Below are 18,537 nucleotides of genomic sequence, written 5' to 3'. Positions count from 1 at the left end.
GCTTATCTAGAATCATATGTGGCATATGCTCACCTATTTTCGTGAAGTTCAGAGTTTTCGTTTAGGATTTATAGGCTTTTGAGTATATTTTGCCACACCCATTTTCTAAATGACCCTGTTATAGCGACCCAAATGATAAAGTTCAACTTTTTTTAAAATAATTATTGATCTAGAGAGTCCAGAGAATTGTCCTGCACTGGTTTTGTTCCGATTGGGCAAAAAACCTAGGACTAGTTCACAAAAGTAGGTTTTTCACATATTTGCGAATATATGAACGATTTGATTGACAGCATTGGTTCTTGAGGCAAAGTTGTTCAGAATGAGATGTACCAAATGATATGCATACTGTCTGTATGTGTGAAACGCCACATGATTACAGAGGCGTAAACTCATTAGCGCCAACTAGTGGCCGATTTATTTCAAAATTCTTACAGACCTCTAGGACCACGAGTCGAACATGCCCACCGAGTTTGGTTCCGATCGGCCTCCGTTAACCTTGTCTAATAGGTGCTCAAACTTCATTGGCGGATGGTGGCCATGTTTTTTGAGATACGCCTCATAGACTGAAATTTACTGGGGTTCGTGAACAGAGCTCCCCTTGGACCAAGACACTGCATGCCAAATTTCAAGTCAATTGGACTAACGGTTGCATAGTTACAGCTGTTTTCAAGTTTTTTCAAATTATAGCGCCACCTAGTGTCCATTCGACGCGATTTTTTTATCGTGACCAAAGATTGAGCCCCTACACACGTGTGTACCAAGTTTCTTGCAAATGTCTCATTTCGTTCTTGAGTTATAGCCATTTTAGTAAAAGTGGCTCCGCCCTTATCAACTTTTTTTTGATAATTATATATAAATGTGTGCATTTATTATTTATTATTATATTTTATTAAATTTTTTATTCCTATAGTTCAACTGGTAGATCTAAGAATGGCAAGAGGTCCATTTCCAGGAAACACAGAAGTGATTAAATGTATACCTTTAATACACTATAAATACCCTGTAAATGTTACAGAAGCGGTTCTTTTGAATAGTAGCTGCACTTATCTTTGATCAATACTGCATGGTTGAATAATTATCAGAGTAGTTTTTTTGTAAGCAAAGGAAATATTATTTTAATATTTATTTGTCATTCAGTATACAGCGGCAACTTTTTTTTGCTTAAATGTTGTACATTAATGAATATTAATGTATACAATGGAAACCATTAGGAAAAAAATGTTTCACTGTAATTAACAAATCTATTTCTGCATCAGGATAACCCCACAATGCAATCTGTCATTTTAGTCTAATATTTAATGGGAACAAAAATATCTTTAACTGATAATCTGTCATTGTCAAAATGACATATTTGAGAGGCAGGCTGAAATGTTATATACGTATATAATTGAAAAATGTGTCCAACGTGATTTAGTAAACATAGTATGACAAGTAGTTGTCATACCAGTTTTTTCTTTAATACTATAAACAGACATTGATTTATAGCCATTTGAAATGTGCATTTTCTTGCTCTTCCAGGGGACTCTACTGGGCCCATGAAGGTGGTAGGGCAGTAAAACAGACAGTGTATTCTCATCATGGACAACAAAGTGTGTTGAGTCACATTTATATTGTCTTTTCAACAGCTTGCCATTATTTAAGTTGTTGCATGTTCATCCAGTCATAGTTAAGATAACAGAACAAGAATAGACCCCCAAAAATCAACAAAAATGCCCATTTGGAATGGGCTTCTGCATTTATTTCATTAGAATAAGAACAAGGGTGTTGACAGTAAACAAATACATCAATTTAAACAACCAATAAACATTGTGACACTTAATTGTACTATTCAACAAAGCCAATGTGCCATTCAGATTCAGTATGACAAGGTACAGACAGTGTGTTCTTTATATGGTGCTAAAGTCATAAAAGTTATCTAATCATAATATAAAAGACCTCATTTGTAAAACTCTGTGCCAAAATGTTCTCATCTTTGTCCTCCTCAAGTGTTGGACATCAGTATTGTGCATGCTCATCTTGTACAGGGTCCATGTTGATCTTTCCCTGGTACATCGCCCTCAGTTGTGCATGAAGTGCCTTTAGTAATATAGCCATAATTAATATATGCATGTATCTGAAATTTGGCATATCTATTGTATTTGACACAGCATCTACTTTGTCACTAAGCATATGCAATGATAGCATTCTAGCAAATTGTTGTCCCAAATGTCATTAATATGGCTAAATGTTCATGTCTCAATTAAAACAATCATGGTGATTATATGTATTTTTTTTTTTTTTACAAAATCAAATTGTGTATTCATCAAACACCATCCTTAATATAGAATATTCACCAAACTTTATTATCCAACACCATGTACAACACTTTACTTGAGAATATAGCATAAAGACAGCTAAAGTAGCATATAAAGACAAATTATATTCAAGAGAAATATAAATGGGTTATGTTAAAACCACATGACATTAATCAGTTCACAACTGATGAAGCCACACAAATGCATGCATTGTGAAATGTCTTGAACACCACAGAATCACGTCCAGTTTCCTTCTCATCATCAGAGCTCCCCTGGTTTTCTTCCTCTTGCTTGCTTATCCATCTCCCTACCATAATCTTCCATGTCTCTAAACAATTAAAAATTGTTATCCGGCACTGTACAGCACAAATGATTAACAAAAGATGTGACCAATTCAAATCACATCACTTTGTCACAATAACACGAACGAAAGTGTACAGGTGATGAAATTATTTTGTGCAAACTCTGCAGCATGACAGTGTGGGTGACTAATGACAAGTGTTGAATATATTCGCAACAAAGTATTAACAGTATACACAGTATTCAAAAGGGGCTCAGTACAGGTAGAGAACAATATATGGTACAATATTCTATACAGAGAACACAAAACGAAAACAATAATAAACACAATTATCACAGTATACTTTTACCTTTGCAGTGCAGTACAGCATGAATTAGTGCAAACAGAATGTCAGGGTGCAGAATAATAGTGAGTCAGAGTCCAGTCAGTGTACTTAATGTGTTCAAAAACTATTGAAAATTGGCACACACATTGGAATCTGCAGCCATTAGGACGCCGCAGAGGCTGGGACCTGGGCGTGGCATGGGGGCTTAACAGCGCCCTCTTGAATGGGATCCAAAAACTTGGCCATATATCAAACATGCTTGCATGTATTAGTATGAAACTCAGTACACATATATACCTCATCGGGCATAACAACTTTCGTGCTCTAAGTTATACGCCAGCTCAACAGGAAGTCAGTTATTATGGGTTGTTTGAAAAACGCATGCTCTGGAATTTGATATACTCCTCCTAGGCGATTAATCTGATCACCACCAAACTCGGTCAGCATGAAGTCAAGACATTGATGATGAAAAATTGTCAGCAGATTTTTGATATCTCGAACGGTTTGGCCGTGGCGAGGCAACGGATTTATGGCGAGAAAAGGGAAACACGAAATGTGTTATAACTTCTGCATACATTGATTGATTTTTATGAAACTTCAGCTGTGTGTTCGTTGTAGGAGTCTGATTACATGGATGTGACTATTGTGAGTCAAAGTTATAGTGCCACCAACTGGCAGCAGGAAGTGTGTCACTTTCAAAATGCTTTGAGATCACCCTCTTTTTTTTTTACCCGATTTGCTTCAATCTTCATCACAATAATGTCAAAACATGGCAGATGTAAACCTGTGAATGTATTTGTGATATCTTAAATATTGTTGCCATGGCAACATGTCAAACTTTAATAATATTCTTGAGTGTTTTTGAGGCTCTTAACATACATCAAATTGCATGAAACTCGACACACACATCAATATTGTCGACCAGTAGACATGGACAAAGCCTTAGAAACGGGCGTGGTGGAGGGGCTCAGTAGCGCCACCTTTTGACAAAAGTGGGGGCGTTATTTTTACCTACAGTCACCAAACTCGGTACACATATTGGTCTCATTAAGCCGGACAACTTTCTAATTTACAGTCATTAGCTCCGACCAACAGGAAGTCAGATATTTTGGTTTGAATGTGGATTTTTCACACACACACTCTCTCTCTCTGTCCTCCCCCCCCCCTCCCCCCTCAGTCTCACTCTTTCTCTCTCTCTCTCTGTGTGTGTGTGGGTCTCTGTTTGTATGTGTGTGTGTGTGTGTGTGTGTGTGTGTGTGTAATCATATGGGCACCAACTGCTGCAGTAAATGTGGTGTATTCAAATGATTTTGACATAGTCCTTTTATGTTTAACCGTTTTAAATGCCTATTGCCCGCCGTGCACAGTTGCCCTGAAGCCACCGGGCTTGGGCCCGCCATCGCTGCTTGCAGCTATATTTGTAATGTGTTTTCTTTCTTCTCACTCTCACATTCACCTTAAATTTGTTGCCATCTAATAATGTTTGCGGTAAATAAATTTTACATCAATTTGGCTATTTCAGATTTACATATTCATAAGATTCTGATTAGTCAATAATATTCTTTTTAACATGTTCACATTCTTCTGTACATCCATTCATACAGACCTATGTGTTAGCCTATTTTGCAGTGAATCAAATGTTATTTCTTATTTTTTCTCCCTTTTATGTAAATCTATATCTGTAAAATCTTGCGAGGTCATTGCATCCTTTGTGGTACGTATTCTTTTCAACTGACTGTCTAGCAATCTAAATCGCCATTTTATACAGCATGTAATATTCCCTTTTGTTTTGAGAGTGGTAGCTCAAGATCATTTATTTCTTTTACTTATTAGATTTTGTCACCACTGTCTACTACCGCTGTCGTCTCCCTGCTGCCAAGTGTGGCCAACAGCACCTTCATTTCAAGGTAATTTATATTCATATTCACCATATTTCAAATCAACAAATGTGTACAAATCACTTGTCATTTCGGTAACACTTTCTATGAAGACCATGCTTATATTGATTTATAGGCCTATTTATAAGTAATTAGCCATTCTATAAATATATTTATAAAGACTCATTAAGACCTATACTGCATTATAAGAACAGTTATAGATACATTTATATTATTTTTATAATTACTTATAAGCCATGCATTTGCTTTTTCAATGTGCATGTTCATAATCCATTATACACTGATTTATAAATGATCATATATCAAATAGTTCCATAGTTTGCTGTACCAATTAGTTATTATGTCTTTAATGGCTAGCATTAGAGGTCATGGATTTTGATTTGTTAAAATCTATATATCCTCAGCCATATGCAGGGTATTGCTAATAGCAGTTTGGAATTATACTTTTTTTTTTTTTTTAATAGAGCAAGACAATGAGACACACAACGAAAACATAACATAAAAAGATAGACATTAACAGCGCAGTACAGATAACTTGGAGATCAACACAAGTACACAACAAAAACACAACTTACATGTTATTATATGAAGTGCATAAGTTATGTATATAACTCATGCACTTCATACTTCAAGAAGAAAAAAAAACAAAGAAAAAAAAGGGAGGAAAAAGGAGGAGGGGGGGGGGGGGGATGGCACAAATCCGATGGGGGCTTACATGGGGCTATTCGATGCTCAGGCGGCACAGATCAATCTGTCCATTGCTCAGGAGGTATCACTAGGGCATATTCCAAGGCTAAGGTACTCCTACAAAACCTCTCCCAAGCCATGAGGGGGGAATTCAGTCTATTACGGAGTTTGATAAAGTAATATTCATTTAGCCCAGTTCATCCACACTGTCCACCCCCAGTGAGCCCCACACAGGTGGCGGCCCAACGAACTCCCACAAAGCCTCACTCAAGCCCCGGGGGGAGTCAGTCCATCAAGGAGTTCCATGTAGTGCTACATGTTCAGCCTGATCAATCAAGGCTGTCCATTCGCAGGGAGTCCCATGGTAAGTCCTGGCTCGGGGGGAAGGGGAAGGGGAAGAGGGGAGGGGAAGAAGGGAGGGGAAGAGGGGAGGGGGACGGAAGGAGAGGAGGGACAGAGAAAAAGGAGAGAAAAAAAAAGATATACATATATACATAAGATGGGGGAAAAAAGATAGTCAAGAAAAAAAACAAAAAAAACAAAAAAACAAACAAAATAAATGCAATTTATAATAATAATAATAGTAGTAGTCTTTTATATATTCCAAAATAAACAATTAAATAACTAGATGAGTGAGGAGAGTATAAGGATGTGTATAGATTCCAATAAATAATAATAATAATGATAATGGTAATAATAATAGTTAAATAATTAACAATTTAAATTATGATCATATATTTATACACTAATGTATTGACAATATCATTATATACATATATAGACATAATATATCATATATATCCAGACATATATAGATTCATACTTCCGTTTCTTTCCATTTGTTCCAATATTTTATAATATAATATATCCAATATTTTATAATATATAATAACCCCCATGGGTTCCAGATGTTGGTAAATGAGGGCGTAGTTTTTTTTTTACTGGTGGATGTGATTTTTTCTATTGTGATGTATTCTATAAGGGTGTTGATCCAATGGTTAATATGTAAGCAATTTTTAGATTTCCAATTTATTAGAATTATTTTCTTGGCGATAGTTAGAGCAATAAGAAGAGTATTTTTATATTTGCTTGGGAAGTTATCGATTTCTGTACTATTGCCAAGTAAACAGAGTGATGGAGATAGAGGGATTCTATAGCCCAAAATAGTAGAGAGTTTGTTAATGACAGATATCCAGAATGAATGAACAGGTTGACAGGACCATGTGGCATGAAGGTAGTCATCTGTGCTTCCCGACGTGCACTGTGAGCAAATATCAGTGTCCCTCAAACCCATGTTAAACAGTTTTCTTTCAGTGATATGTGTCCTGTGAAGAATCTTGTATTGTATAAGTTGGAGATTTGTATTGGTAGTCATAGAAAAAGTGTTATTACAGATTTCTTTCCAGAGATCGGTATTGGGGGCGAAATCTAAATCTTTTTCCCATTTTGCCATCGGTGTTACTATTATGTCATTATTGTTTGATAATAAGTTTATAGAGTTTGGATATTAATTTTTTGAATGTTGTGATTTTTAATATGTCTTCCATTAACTGAGAGGAATTAAGTGGATTATTAGTTATATTGATCTTTGATTTAATTATGGATTTAATTTGTTGGTATTGAAAGAACTGTTCCCCCCCAAGACCGTATCTCTGGGCTAATATTTTAAATGGTACCAATTTATTTTCTTGAAACAAGTGATTGAGATGAGTGATTCCTTTTTGTTGCCATAAAGGAAAATATATAGGTTTACTACTTAGTTGGAAGTCAGGATTGTGCTTGAGAAATGGGGTGTGTCTACATGGTGCTAGTGATGAATTAGTAATTTTATTTATTTTCCACCAGGCTGTCAGAGTCGAAGTGATTGTAATATTTTTAAAATAATACATTTTTTTAATTGAAGTAGGTAAAAAGGGAAGGTCTGCTATTGATGTGCTATTACACTGATTTTGTTCCAGATCTATCCATAATTTAGTGTAATTGTTTTTGTTAATCCATTTAATCATATATTGTAATTGGTTTGCTAAAAAGTAATGTTGAAAATTTGGAGCTTCTAGGCCTCCTTGTGGTTTTGTTCTCTGAAATTTTACTAAAGATATTTTAGGTGTTTTGTTTTTCCAGTAAAAATGAGAAGTTAATGTATCTAATGATTTAAACCATTTATCTGTGGGTGTTATTGGGAGCATTGAGAACAGGTAGTTAATTTGTGGTAAAATCTTCATTTTGACTGTAGCAATGTGGCCAATGAGTGATAATGGAAGGTTAGTCCAGCGCTTGAGATCATCTGTAATTTTCTTTAAAAGGGGTGAATAATTAAGATTAAATAACTCTGACAGTCTGGAGGAAATGTTGATACCCAAATATGTAATGTTGCCAGTGCGAAGTGGAAGAGACGTATTATGGGCTGTAGAATCCCAGGCGTCTTCGGAGAGGGGTAGTATGGTTGATTTGTTCCAGTTAATTGTATAATCAGAAATTTTGGAGAAGGTATTAATAATTTTAAAGGTTTCTTCTAATGAGGTGTGCGGTTCTTGTAAACATAATAATAGATCGTCTGCATAAAGACATATTTTATGTTGTGTGTTTAAATCTTGTATTCCTTTAATGTTATTATTTTGTCTTATTGCTGCTGCCAGTGGTTCTATGAAGATAGCAAATAAAGAAGGAGAGAGTGGGCACCCCTGTCTGGTCCCGCGATGAAGTGTGACATTTTTGGACGTGATACCATTTGTGGTGATTGTGGCCCTGGGTGAAGTGTATAATATTTTTATCCATTGAATGAACGAATCTCCAAAGCCAAATCTATGTAGAGTGTTGAATAAGAATGTCCAATTAACTTTATCAAATGCTTTTTCAGCATCGAGTGATACAATTATAGTTTTGGTTTGTTTTTGTTGGGCAAGGTTAATCAAGTTGAATAATCTACGGATGTGGTCTGAAGCATTCCTGTGTTTAATAAAACCAGTTTGATCATGATGAATTAATGTCGGAATGACTGACTCAATTCTTGTAGCTAGCGCTTTAGTGATGATTTTTAAATCTGTGTTTATTAAAGAAAGCGGGCGATAACTAGAAGGATGCATTGGATCTTTATTTGGTTTTAACAAAAGGGTCATAGCGGCTGTATTCATATGTGTCTGTATTGTAGATGTACTCTTTATTTCTGCGACTACTTTGAGAAATAGTGGAGATAAAATTTGCCAGAAGTGTTTATAAAATTCAGCTGGTAAACCGTCGGGTCCGGGTGATTTATTATTAGGCATATTGTCTAAGGCTTTACAGAGTTCATCTAGTGTGAGAGGTGCATCTAATACATTTGCCTGTTCTTTTGACAGTGTTGGCAGTTGTATTTCTTTTAAGAAATTATCTATTTCTGTTTTGTCAGGTTTATAATCAGAAGAATATAATTTATAATAAAAAGTTCGAAATACATTATTAATTTCTTGTGGGTTCTGAGTTGTTTTACCTGATTCAGTGAATATGGATGGGATAATTGCTTTTTCTTTTTTCCGCTTTAACTGATTTGCTAGATATTTACCAATTTTATTGCTGTATTGATATTGTTGATATTTAAGTTGTTGGATAATAAATTGAGTTTTTTTATTCATAATGCTGTTAAGTTCTGCTTTAAGATTATTCATTTCACTTAGTATTGTTTCACTGTGGTTAGAAGAATAAATATCAGTAAGGTGTCTGATTCTCTGTTCCACATTAATTTCAAATTGTTGTTGTTGCTTTTTCTTGTATGATGAGTATGATATTATTTTACCTGTAATCACTGCTTTACCTGTTTCCCATAATAGTAATGGTGAGATCTCTGGAGATTCGTTCATATCTAGAAAGAAGGCCCACTCTCTCCTTATCAAACTGTCAAAGTCAGGGTCATGAAGTAATGAAGTATTGAAGCGCCATCTGCTAGAAGACTTAATGCAAGATGGAGAGTTTAGCGTAAGGGAGATTGGAGCGTGATCACTAATTATAATTGGATGGATTGCAGTTTCTTTTACATGTTGGGTAAATGAATTACTGATGAGAAAAAGATCAATTCGGGAATAGGACTGATGAAGAGGAGAAAAGTAGGTGCATTTTCTAAGAGAAGGGTTGTTTATTCTCCAACTATCACCAAGACCAAGATTATTCATGTATTGTTTTATTATTTCGGTAGAATGGGAGACTCTTGAACAGTTAGTTAATTTTGATCGATCCATTTGTGGGTTAATGACGGTGTTAAAATCTCCAGCAATAATAATATTATTTGTGTCACGTAATAATGAGAAGAAGTTATGAAAGAAGGATGGGTCATCATTGTTTGGACCATAGATATTAGCTAGTGTATATGTGTTATTGTATATGGAAGCATTGATAATGATAAATCTCCCATTTGGATCAGTAATGGATGTATTAACAGTAAGAGGGATTTTCTTTTTTTTTTTTTAATATTGAAGCTCCTCGTTGTTTACTATTGTATGTTGATGAATATACGTTATAAGAATTATTTAATGTAAGAGTTCCATGATCTGAGTTTGAGATGTGAGTCTCCTGTAAGAAAGCTATATCTGCCCCCAATTTTTTTAAGTGGTTATTTATTGTAATTCTTTTCGCCTGAGACCGGAAGCCACGCACATTCCAGGACACAAATTTAAGCGATTGCATAATTATTAGGTAACATCTTGAGAGGAGTGGTTAAATGATAAGTATGCATATTTACAGAATGGTATAATAGTCTAGGTAGAGTAGGTGTTTGATGTAAAAATATGTGTACATGTATAGCGTGTAAAGTGATACATATGGACATATACAAAAACTGTGTACTATAATAAGACAAGACAAACAAAAACATAGAAATTATGAATGGAGTGAGATCCATGTATGTATTTATGGGCAGGAAGAGAGGGAGGTGTGTAAAATTAATGTGTGATATATATGATAGTCACTGATTGTAGGATGTAGAATGTAGCATATTGAGTTAGAAGAGCCACGGAGTAACTTTGGAATCCCGGTAGAGCTGTCCTTCAATGAAAAGCTTGTCCACAATTATATTTGCGCGCGTATTGTTCAGTCTATGTTTTTTCATGATAGGATAAAGAATTCTGCGTCGGTCGTTAATTTCACGTGGAAATTGATCATTTATTCCGTGGTGTGTTCCTTTCAGTTCTTTACCTTTACTTTTAATAAGCTCTTTGTGTTTGTAGTGTTCCAGTTTTACAATGATGGGTCGGGGTGATTTTTTTTAACCTGATCCGAGACGATGAGCTCTGTGGAAGGCGATTTGGTTTATGGTGTCCGGTGGGAGTTTGAGTTGTGTTTTCATGAAATCTCTGATCACCGCTTCAGGATCGTCGGATGGGTGTTCAGGGATACCAGAAAAAATCAGGTTATCACGCATACTTCTAGTTTGAATGTCCAGTATGGTTTCTTTCATGATTTTGTTTTCTTTTGTGACTTCATCCATCCTTTCGCTTAGTGTTTTGACAGTAGTTTGGAGAGAGTTATTAGATTGTTCCAGTTTGTCGATGTGATTGTATGCAAATTCCAGACTTGACCAGAGTTCTTTTATTTCATTGTGTAGCGTGATCAGTAGTTCTAGCCTGTTATTAATGGATGCAAGAAAACTGACCTCCACCTCTGTAGTCTCTGTAGTCTGTAGATCGCTAGTGTCAGTAGATGAAGTCTTTTTCCGTTTGTTTGGTTTCGGGGTGCTTTGCTGAGTTGTGACGGTATTGTCCATTTTGCCGCAGTTGTAGCGGTAATCAATGTATGCCTCTAAATCCGTTTTTTTTATCCAGAATGCAGTTTTGATCCAGTAGTTGTTGATGTGATAATACTCCACAGTATTGTTACACTTTGTACAGTTAGTACAGTTAGTACAGTTGTTACAGTTAGTACAACTCTTTCAGTGACAACACGTCGCCATGATGAATCTCGCCCTCTCTGTAGAGTCTCGCGTTACGCTAATAATTTGGAATTATACTTTAAAAATATTGTTGCAGTGTTTTGCAAGTATGTAACATTAAAAAAGATGCCTTTTTTCCAACTGTTTGTATTAATGATTTCTGATTTTTTAAAATTATTATTACAGGTATTATTTTTCATTAGTTACATTTACAAGTAAGCAACTTAAAATGTATAATGAGCAGATCCTCATGATTTCTTAACATTTGCTTTAGGAAAATTGGCTCCTATGTTTTCACTTCACTTAAAGCCAACAATGATGCATTTATAGAGAGTAGTAACAATTATTACTCACAAAACAGGGCTATTAATAACAATATATTCACTTATTTGACAGAAATAAATCTGAATTACTAAATGTAATTGTAACTATAATATAATAACAATGCAGGTTGCATCTTTATAAATACATTCATGGAACCATACGACTGACTGATTAATACTTATAAATCAGTGTATAATGGATTATGAGCATGAGCATTAAAAAAGCAAATGCATGACTTATGATTAATTATATAAATAATATAAATGTAACTATAACTTTTCTTATAATGTGGTATAGGTCTTAATAAGTCTTTATAAATATGTTTATAAAATAGTAATACTTGCTTATAAATAAGTATAAATGGAGCTATAATTCATTATAAGCATGATCTTCATAGAAAGTGTTACCGTCGTTTCTTTTCATTTTTTTCAGAAGTGGCATTGCTGCTTTGAGTGTCTATGTAAGTAACCCTTTAAACTCATGTTAATCAGAGTCATTAGTCAAGTATTCCCTCTGCATGGATGTTGTCTTTATTAACAAGGTTTCATTCATAAAAACATTACACTGTCACTTCAACCTAATAATGTAGTATTGTGTGATGACAGACACATCACAGCTTGAATGTATAGCTAGAATTGTTGGAGCTGTGAATATCGCAATATTGTTATTTAAAAAATGTTTTTCTCCCTAGTAGATTGGATGTCTCATTTTGTTAATTTAAAACAAATTGTAACATTTATCAGACTGTAAGGGGTGATCCAGAGCTAGAAACAATGATTTAACAGTTTATGACAAAAAAATTGAAAAAAATCTCTTTCCGCCCTTAATTGCGTAAGTAACTTTCTTACATGTAATTTTAGTTCAAATTATATTACCAGTGGATTTTTTTATTGATACTGTTATTTATATACATTATACTTGCCAATTTGCATTTAACAATGTAACTAACTTGATTTCTTTCTGTGTGTGTCTGTCCTGACCTGTTCTATCCTTTCCTGTCCATACCTTTATATTCTTTTCTTAAACATTTATTCTGCTTTCTAATTCAAACAAATGCCTCTTCCATCCTTTCTTCCAAACTGATAACTGGCCTGCCACATCAAATGCTGCTGCACCGCTTGCTGCTTTGCTTGCTCGCACTATAAACTGCACAATGCAAATTCAGATCTGCTTCTAACCCCTTATGCACCTTAGCTTAGCTTGCCAACGCATCTTTTTTTTTAAAAAAGGCCAGAACCCATGATTTTTGATCTATGATTGAATCTATGATTCTTGACACAACTTGATACACTCTATTACATACTCAATACCACAAAGATTTACACCCAACTCACACCCTGAAAAATAATAGTCTCCAACCACAGGCAAGAAAACTGTGCTGCATCTTCAGATATAGTAAGAGAGACAGTTAAATTTACTTCTACACTGTTTTCACATTCTTGAAGGACCATTCATTTGACGACTGCATCAACTTTTTGACTTGATAAGATATATTAACTTTGAGTTCCATTTAATTTATAAGTATATATTCAATAATCAGTATTGAATAATTAAATACATTATTCTTATATTTACTACATTTACTTCCCAGTTTTGAAACATCACCATGCCAAGGAAAGGAAAGAGGAGTGAATCTCAGAAACAGCGCAGAAATCTAGAAGCTTCAGGTGGCACCAGTAGTGGTACCAACTCTGTATCAGGTATGAATGATCCAAACGCGTATGTTCTGTCTGTTGCAGCATCCCACTGTCAAAGCGATCCTACGTACAGCCTTAACTCCAGAGGCCGCCAGTGTACTTGCAATTCCTTAATGTTTCTAGCTGTCCATAATGAACATAATGAGCTACACACTTTCGATTTAGATCGCATTTTGCAGAAAGGTGATGCACTTTACACTACTGTCAAAAAAAACCCTGCTCCGCAAAAAAAGATTTGTGAGTAATTTTTTAAATTTTGACGAACTACCAAACACAATTAAGACAGACTCAGACTGGTACAGCGTCCTGAAACATCCTCAGAGGTTTGGATTTCTGAGAGATTTATCTGCTCTAGGCGAGTATGAAAATCTTGAGAGTACTCTGCAATGTCTCAGAGCTGATGTAACTGATGCGTTACTATTGTGCAAGGACTGGTGTATCGCTGTATTCAGAGATCGTTCAGGGAGGTTTGGTTACTTTGATTCTCACTGCAGAACAACAGATGGCTTGTTTACTGATGAAAGCACAGGAACGGCCGTGATGCTAACCTTTTTCCATTTAGAAGACATGGTAGAAAGGCTGCTACAATGGTGTTTCCAAGCAAGAGACGAGCAACAGTTTGATCTGCTGCCAGTATCATTCATAAAAAGAACAACTGCAAGCAGTGTATGTTCTGAAGTCTCCCTTAACTGCTGTGAGCTTTAACATGATGTGCAATCGTCTGCCTCTTTTGAGAACAAAGCTCTGTCAAACAAGGAACAGTGCAGGTCTGCTGATGTCACACAACAGTATGTTCAAGTCCAAGATCCAGTTCAACAACCATCTGAGACTACTGTTATTGGAGCTACATCAACTAATGAACAAGCCCTCTTGACTTATCAAGATAAAATGGAAGTTCTAACTACCGTCCCTCAGAATCAAGACTCAGAATCAGTACCATTCAGTAAAATTTCTCATGGCATGCTGTCACAGGATCAATTGGCATTGTCAGCTCCAAATCACCAATATGCACAATCGACAATGAAGCAGACAGAAAAACTGAACAAGACTCAAAAACGAAAGGCTTACTGTAAAAAATGGCACAAAGAATTAGTCCAGAGGCAAGGAGTTTATGACAAAAAACAGGCTGTACGTAAAGTATATGATTATAAAACAAGTAAACGAGCCATGTAGAACAAGTATTGGAATAATAAGATTTACAGAGAAAAACACAAGCAAGCAATGAAAAACAATTATAAAAATATTTATGAATGCAGAGAGAGAAAAAAAGCTTATGCAATTAGCAAGTACAGAAATAGTGAACAATACAGACAGGAACAAAAAAGCTATGCAACCAACAAGTACAGAAATAGTGAACAATTCAGAGGAGAAAAAAAGAGTAAAATAACTTTTAATTACAGGAATGATTAACAATTCAGGGAGAGACAAAAACAATATACAATTCAAAATTACAGGAATGATGAACAATTCAGGGAGAGAAAAAAACAATATGTAATTCAGAATTACAGGAACAATTCTAAATATAAGGAAAAGCATATGCAATAACTTGTTGATAGATATTTAAAAGATCCAATTTTTAGGCAATGACAAAAGACCATTATACAAACCGATGCAAAAATGATCCTAACTTCTATGAAAACAGGAAGAACATTTATAAACAACATTATCACTGTGATGTACATTTTATGGTTCGTCAGAAAGAATATTATTTATTCAAATCTAAAGACAAAATATCTGCACACAAGGCACTTCACAAAGTACGTTGTGCACAACACATACAGCACAAATACAAAAAAATGTATCTGATGCACCAGCAGATAGACACGTTACAAAATAGTCAACCCGACGTAGTACAAGATCCAGTTGTGTTAAGAGCCTTAAATATTTTCAGAGATGTTATAAAACAAGGCCCAACTTATGTATGTACATGCTGTGCCAGAGCTCTCTTCTCAAATCAAGTCAAATCATGTGATTGTGAGCGCTATCAGAAGAACCCGACAGTTGCTTCAGTATGCTTGACTGGAAACTATGTTCACATCTGCTTTGACTGCCTTGATCAATGTCCCTTGGAGCACAGGAAAACAGAGTGGATCTGTCACTGCTGCCATACAACACTATTAAGAGGTCTAATGCCAGACATTGCTGTTGCCAATAAGCTTCAGTTCACTCCCATTCCTCCAGAGCTCTGCGATTTGAATGTTCTTGAAAGACACATTATTGCAAAGTACATTCCCTTTGCTAAAATTTTAACACTTCCAAAAGGCCAACAAAGAGCAATAAAAGGCGCCGTGATTTCAGTTGCATCTGAAGTAGAAACAACAGTAAATTGTTTACCCAGACCAAGAACCGAATCACAACTGCTTACAGTGAAACTGAAAAGACGTCTGCATTACAAAGGCCACTATCAATTCCAAACTTTGAACATGCAAAAGGTTTTGTCTGCTTTAAGAAAGCTAAAAGAAATCCATTCAGAATATAAAGATATCTTCATTAATGCAGCACTCTTTGAAGAAGAAATGTTTAATGAACATGAACAGTGTGAAAATGACATCAGTGCTCCTGATGAGGAAATGGATATTGAGACCAGCAGCCAGAGCCAAAGTGAGAACACTGAAGAACAGAGTAATGAGAATGAAAACAATGATTCAAATGATGACAATACTGAAGAAGAGCAATCGAGAGGCTTTCCTTTGGATACATGTCTTCAGCCCCCAGATCTTGGCCAGCAGCAGCAGCCCCAGCAGATAGAAACAGTCCTGTAAACACTTTCAAAATTTCTAAACTTGAGTCTATGGCATTTCCAGTGCAGTTTCCAGATGGCAAGAACACCTTTGATGAGCCTGGTCGAGAAAAATATGTTTCGCCCAGCCGATACTTTAACACAAGGCTGTTCTCTATTGACAATCGTTGTGCAAAGGATACCAACTATCTCTTCTTTGCTCAGTTCACTACTGAAGTTAACTTAGCCACCTCTAGTATGAGTATTCAGCTCAGAAAGTCAAAACCCTTGACACGTGATGGACGCCGAATAAACTGTTCACTGCTGCAGGACAAACAGGAATTACAAAATCTTCTAATAGATAAGGAAGCTACACGTTTCATGCAACCATTAAGAGGGACACCAGCTTACTGGGAGAAAACTCTCCGTGATTTGTTTGCTATGCTGTGACAGCTGGGCACTCCTACATTTTTCTGTACATTTAGCGCTGCTGAGATGAGATGGCCTGATGTGATTACTGCTATTAAAGCACAACAAGGTGAATCTGTGAACTTCGCTGATTTAGACTGGTCACAAAAATGTGAAATCCTGAGAAGCAACCCAGTCACAGCCATGCGGATGTTTAAAAAACGAGTTGAAGCCTTAATGAGAGATTTGATTAACTCACCTGCTCGACCTATTGGTGAGGTAATTGACTTTTTTTAGAGAGTGGAATTCCAACTACGTGGCTCTCCACACATTCACTGCTTATTTTGGGTGAAAGATGCTCCAGAGTTTGAAAAAGATCAAGATCAGGATGTGTGTGATTTCATAGATAAATATATCTCATGCAAATTATCAGACCCAAACGAAGACCCAGAACTACATAAAATTGTAAGTGAAGTACAGATGCACAGTCGTAACCACTTGAAATCCTGTAGAAAAAACAAGAAGCACTGCAGATTTGGATTTCCTAAACCACCCATTAACAGGACCATGATATCCCGCCCCAGGCCTCCTCCTGTAGATCAGTCTGATGAAGGTAATGAATCAGAGGAAAGAAATTATGCCAGCATTGCAAAAGAACAGCTACAGAAGGTGTGGGATCTACTGAATGACTCAACTAAGAGTTTTGATTGTATTTGCCAATCGTGAGATTCTTGTGAGATATGTGAGCGGGCTAATTTCCAAGCCACATATCGTCACTTGGACGTCACTTCCTGTTTGTTGCTGCCGCGCTGTTTGAGTTAGAGCTCCGTCGAGTTGATTCCTAATTGCTTGTTTTTTTTTTTCTCTCTTAAAATCAAATTTATAACCTATCATTCTCTCTTTTACGGCGGGGGAACACATCCCCGACACTATTTTATATAAAAAACACTCCGATTGCCTTGATATCGCTAGTTTTATCCGACTTCTCGAACATTCGCTACTAGCTTTAGCCCGTTAGCAATAGCGGCGTGGTCACACTAGCGTTTGTACTCTTCTCACTCACAATATTATTGTTCATCTATACTAATGGCGAGTGTATCGAATGTGTCTCTATCTTTGAGTGCAGGTGAGGACACGTTCGAGCTGCATGCGGTGCAGTTGGAGCTGGAGGCCGTGGAACGACAGATCCGGACCCTTCTGGAGAAGCAGGCCGAGCTACGGGAGCGGCGAACAGTGCTGGAAACATCCCGTGCTAACGCTCACCAATCCTCGGTAAGTTTGCAGCGCGATATTAACATTCCTGCTTCCTCTACGCCGTGTGCTTCTCTGCACAGGGCCCGAGCACCCAGAACGCGTTCATCCCAGCCCTCGTTCACTCCGGCGCCGTCACACCAGGGACCTTGGGTTCTTCAGCAACGGAAGGCGCGAGCCAGGCCTCGGACCAGGTCCTCTCCCCCTCCGCCGCCCCCGGTCTTCGAGGTCTCGACGAGGAACCGCTTCTCCCCTCTTCGCGAGGCAGAACGCGACGCCGTGGTCATCGGAGACTCCATCGTCTGTCACGTCCACACTACCACAACCAAAGGTAAGGTGCGCAGTCACTGTTTTCCTGGTGCTCGTGTTCTCGATGTCTCTGCGCAGGTTCCCGCGATCCTGAATGGCGCTGAGAGCATCGGAGCTGTTGTTTTGCACGTGGGGGTGAACGACACCAGGCTGCGGCAGACGGAGGTGCTGAAGCAGGACTTCAGGAGCCTGATCGAGACGGTACGAGCCACATCGCCCGCGACGAGGATCATCGTGTCCGGACCGCTTCCGACGTACCGACGTGGACATGAAAGGTTCAGTAGATTATTTGCTTTAAATGAATGGTTAATGTCTTGGTGTACTGAACAGAAGCTGCTCTTTATAAATAATTGGAATCTTTTCTGGGAGCGACCTAGGCTCTTCCGTGCTGATGGCCTGCACCCCAGCAGAATCAGAGCTGATCTTCTGTC

The 18,537-nt window shown here is 36.9% G+C and overlaps 1 long non-coding RNA gene across 1 annotated transcript; it reads right to left on the bottom strand.

The window, feature by feature from the left end:
* Positions 1-2,321: 2,321 nt before the first annotated feature.
* LOC127503751 (uncharacterized) lies at positions 2,322-12,141 on the bottom strand. Its single transcript, XR_007927193.1, has 2 exons — positions 11,123-12,141; positions 2,322-5,876 (listed from the first exon to the last, which is right to left on the bottom strand). It is a non-coding gene; the product is annotated as an uncharacterized LOC127503751 (long non-coding RNA).
* Between the last annotated feature and the right edge of the window lie 6,396 nt (positions 12,142-18,537).

This window comes from Ctenopharyngodon idella, chromosome 2 (assembly GCF_019924925.1).
Source record: "Ctenopharyngodon idella isolate HZGC_01 chromosome 2, HZGC01, whole genome shotgun sequence".
Classification (NCBI taxonomy): domain Eukaryota; kingdom Metazoa; phylum Chordata; class Actinopteri; order Cypriniformes; family Xenocyprididae; genus Ctenopharyngodon; species Ctenopharyngodon idella.
Note: the sequence above shows the minus strand (reverse complement) of the source record. Positions and strands in the feature narration are given on the sequence as shown.